Below are 4,300 nucleotides of genomic sequence, written 5' to 3'. Positions count from 1 at the left end.
GTCAGCTACCCTCTCCCTGCCTTCTCTGAACACACGCTCTTGAGAAGCGCCGCCCCCATTTCCTGCTGTTCAGGGGGCGCGTCACTGCTGGGGGTTAGGGTCTGCGACCCCTCGGCCCTGGCGCGTCTTCACCAGTGACGACAGCAGCTGTCTGAGCCTGTGTGGGTTCAGTCGGCTCTGCTCCCGTGACTGCATTTCCTGAGTGTGCAAAGGAAAATGGGTGTGTGTGCAGCAGTAACCCATATGCATCAGATTACCACTGACCACACTTCTGCTTCCAGGCAGGATGGAGTAACAGGAACTAGATTTACCTTCTCACATGAAACAACCCCAAACTGGATGAAATATATGAAGCCATGGTTTGCAAGGCACTGGACAGCAGGTGACAAAGGACAGTGACCCAGCTGACGTCCTACATAGCGTCCAGGTGCAGGGAGAGGACCCGGGTGGAGCCGGCAGCCTCCCCAGGTGAGGGGACAAAGCGGAGAGACTGGGGGGCCCAAAGTGGACAGAGTAGCACAGAGAGAGCTGCACAGCCCCCTAGAGAGTGCAGCTGAGCGCTGATCCCCTCACATAGGTGAGGACACCGGCAGGGCTGGGAGTGGACCACTGCAAATGTCAGAGGGGGCAGAGCCTGACACCCACACAAGGTCATGAGTGATGCGTGTACCGGCCAACAAGAAGACTTCACAATTCTCGGGCGTTTGGGGTGCCTGGAAAGAAGGGGATCGCTCTGGAGAGGGGATGGTAGACTGTAGCCTGAGCTCTGCCCTGGTCTTGCCTACACATCTTAGCAGCAAGGCAGAGAGACCAAACTGCATCTCAAACCAAACTTCAAGAAAATTTACTGTATAAGAATACAGGAAAATCTAGCACCCAAAAGGTACACTTAACAACCACTGGCATTCAATGAGAACTATTAGGTGTGCAAAGAAGCAAAAAAAAAATAAAACCCATAATGAGAAGATAGATGAATCAATTGAAATGGACCTAGAACTGACACAGGGCAATAAAACAGTATTATAACTTATCCCACGTGTTCTAAGACTATAGCAACGCTACCGATTAAATTCATGGAGGTAAAAACTACGATGCACGAGATAAAATACACAAGGGGTTACTGGCAGGTTAGACCATGGAGAAGTGTAGCAATGCCAACTACCCCAAATGAAACAGAGATAAAAGAGAATTAAAAAAAAATCATCACAGGGACTTCCCTGGCGGTCTGCTAGTTAGGACTCTGTGCTTCCATTGCAGGGGGCACGGGTTTGATCCCTGGTTGGGGAGTTAAGATCCCACATGCTGTGTGGCACCACCACCAAAAAATAAAAAATCATCAGTGACCTGTGGGACAGCTTGAAGCAGCCTAATGTATGTTTAGCTGAAGCTCTTGAAAAAGGGGAGAAAATATTGGGGTTGGAGTGCAGAAAAGATGTTAGAAAAAAAATGAATGCCAAAATGTTTCCAAATTTGATGTAAACTAAACCCAAAGGTGCAAGAAGCTCGCTGAAGCCCAAACATGAAGACCAAGAGGGAGGCTCGGCGTGTACAGCACTCCCGACGCTCAGCTCCGTGGTCACGGGGAACGCTTAAGGCAGCAGGAGACGGCACCACACAGGGCGGGGGTGGGGACAGGGGTGAGATGCTCAGCCACCCACGCCCGTGGCCAGAGGGTTGCTCGGGCTTTGTTTTGGGAAATAGTCCCTGTGTGCCTGAGCAGAACCCACATACATGTTCCAGAAAACGAGTCCAGGGTCCTGAAGGTGCCCCCTAAACCGGGCTTGTTCATCGTGTTGTCCTACCTGTATTTTTACTTCCTCTCCAATGTGGTGGCCTGACACAGCCGAGAGGGGTGTATTGGAAGCACTTCTCCATTTTTGCCGTGGCTTCTGCCAGTGTTTGCATTACGTGTTTTCCTTTGATGGTGGTAAACTCAGCTTTTATTTATCTAAGAATGTGTTTTTGCTCTTTTCCCTAAGTACGCATTGTTGGGTACACGCTTCTAGGTTGACGCCCATTTCTGTCACACTTTGTGGACATCACTTCCCTCCTTCTGTTGTCACTGTCCAGAAGTCTCCTGTTTTCGGTAGGTGATCCGTCCTCTTTCTGGTTGCTTTCAAGGTCAGATTGTCTGGTGTTCTGCCTCTCTCTCCAAGATGTCTAGGTGTGGGTTTCTTTTTTATTTACGCAGCTTGTTATACATTATGCCTCCTGTACCTGTACTTTAATGTCCTTTGTTAGTTCAGGGGAACCCTAATATCATTCCTTATAACACTTCCCTCCGTCTGTTCTTGTCTTCCTGTCCTCTAGCATCTGAGACCCCATCTTTCCTCTGTCTCTGCCAACCTTCCCTTCTTTCTGTCCATCTCTCATCCTCTCTGCTGCGTCTGCATTCTGAGTAATTTCTTCAGATGATTTTCCTGTTTAATAACTCTTTCTTCAGCTATGTTTAATCTGATGTTTCGTTTACCTGTTATGTTTATTTTAACATGAATATTTATTTCTAAAAAGTCTATTTGCATCTTTTACATATCTTCCTGATCATGAAGAAAATTTTCTTTTTGCTTATTTCTGTAATTTTCATATATTTAAATATTTCACGCACCCTATTGAATATTCCATCTTTCTAGTTCCAAATCTCAAGTGTCTGGGGCCTAAATCCACTTTTGCTGTTTCTGTTGACTTCCACTCACAATGGTGGGTTTTCTCTGATCTTTGATTGTGAACTGATTTTGATTGATCTTAAACGCTGAAATCTAGAAATCTAAGAAATCCAGGGTCTCAACTTTGGCCGCCTTATTTCGGTTTATTTCTGCTGGAGTCCCCGATTTAGTCCTGGAATCTTGCACCCAGCCCTGCTCTTGGTTCAAGGCCTAGTTTCAAAGAAGCCCACCCTTCTGTGTGCTCACTACTTATCTCCCAGCTCCCTTTCTCTAGTTTCTTGAGAGTTTTCTCACTTTCTTCAATGCAGGATGCAATAAAAATGCATTTTTAAACAAGTGCTTACTGTTCTGTAGTAAAAACGTCACCATACAGCCTGGGAGCCCTTTCTTCATGTCTCGTATCCTAGGTCCTCAGTCCATATTCATGACTCAGAGGGCCACAGCCCTCACGCCTATCACGTAGTCCCTGCATGCTTTTGGTCAGTACTTTCTAGCCACCCAGCTTCTGAACCTGCTCTCTATTTGGGGGATCTTCTGGGTCTTCTTTGTGAGCTTGGGTGGGAGGCAGAGACCACCTCCCCTCTGGAAGCTAGAGGCTCATCTTTCCTTAAGGTTGAGGTCAGATGAGCGGCTGCGTTCCCTCAGTCCCATGAGCCCATGTGGACTTGGAGATCCCCATGCCATGGGGCCAGGGGAGCTGCCACCTGGTGCCATAATCCAATTTCAAGTAATCGGGGTGACAGCAGTTCCACTAGCAGGTCCTGCAGACTTTGGGGGCTGGGGGCAGGGGCCCAGAGGGACACCCAAGCCCTGTGGAGGAGGGCAGAGAGGGCTGGAGGTGGCAGGGAAACAGGGACAGGGAGGGGCCGCTCCAGGTTTCCCGCAGGTGGGAGGACGCAGCAGTCTTCAGCTTGGAGGCAGGGCCCCCTGACTGTGTTGATGGGGATGAGAAGTGTGTGCGGGCGGTGGGGTGGGAGTGCAGGCCCACCCTGGAGAGGCCCGAGGGAGTTTGGGGGTCTTCCAGGTGGTCCCCAAGGGAGAACACGTTCCGTCAGGAGGAAGGGGCTGGAAACGGACTCTGTGGTTGAAGAACATGGGCATATGAGCAGGTGAGGCCAAGGGGCTCCTTGCGTCACGTGCGACACACGCGTGTGCTCTCCTGATGGGGGACCACACAGGTGGCCTGGAGGCTAACCCTCTAGGAGGGGACCTCCTCACCGCGTGGCTCACGCGGAGGAAATGGGAGTTCAGTAGCCTGCCCAGGGCCTCTGACCGTGCTGGCGGGGGTGAGCACGGCCAGCACAGGTGTGACCATGGCCGCGCGGGTGAGGCAGGCTGTGCCCTGGACGGTCACCACCTGCAGTGGGCCCGATTCAGGGGAGAGACAGAGACAAGGCTGGGGCGGCTGCCCCCGGGCCTGGGCTTGGGAGCCAGTTCTGGAGGCCCGGACCAGGCCTGGCTCACACCGGACTTCAGACCCCAGCACTAGTGTGGCGGGCAGGCCAGGGATCGGCTGCCAGCCCTCCACAGAAGCAGCCACTTGAAACCCAGGGACTTGAAATTTACCAAGACTGATTTCAAGGTTATTGCCATTAAAATTCACTTTTGTTTTTTCTTATAAAACTTACTAAGGAATT

The sequence above is a fragment of the Neophocaena asiaeorientalis genome, unplaced genomic scaffold (genome assembly GCF_003031525.2).
Source record: "Neophocaena asiaeorientalis asiaeorientalis breed wild unplaced genomic scaffold, Neophocaena_asiaeorientalis_V1.1 scaffold104, whole genome shotgun sequence".
Classification (NCBI taxonomy): Eukaryota; Metazoa; Chordata; class Mammalia; order Artiodactyla; family Phocoenidae; genus Neophocaena; species Neophocaena asiaeorientalis.
Note: the sequence above shows the minus strand (reverse complement) of the source record.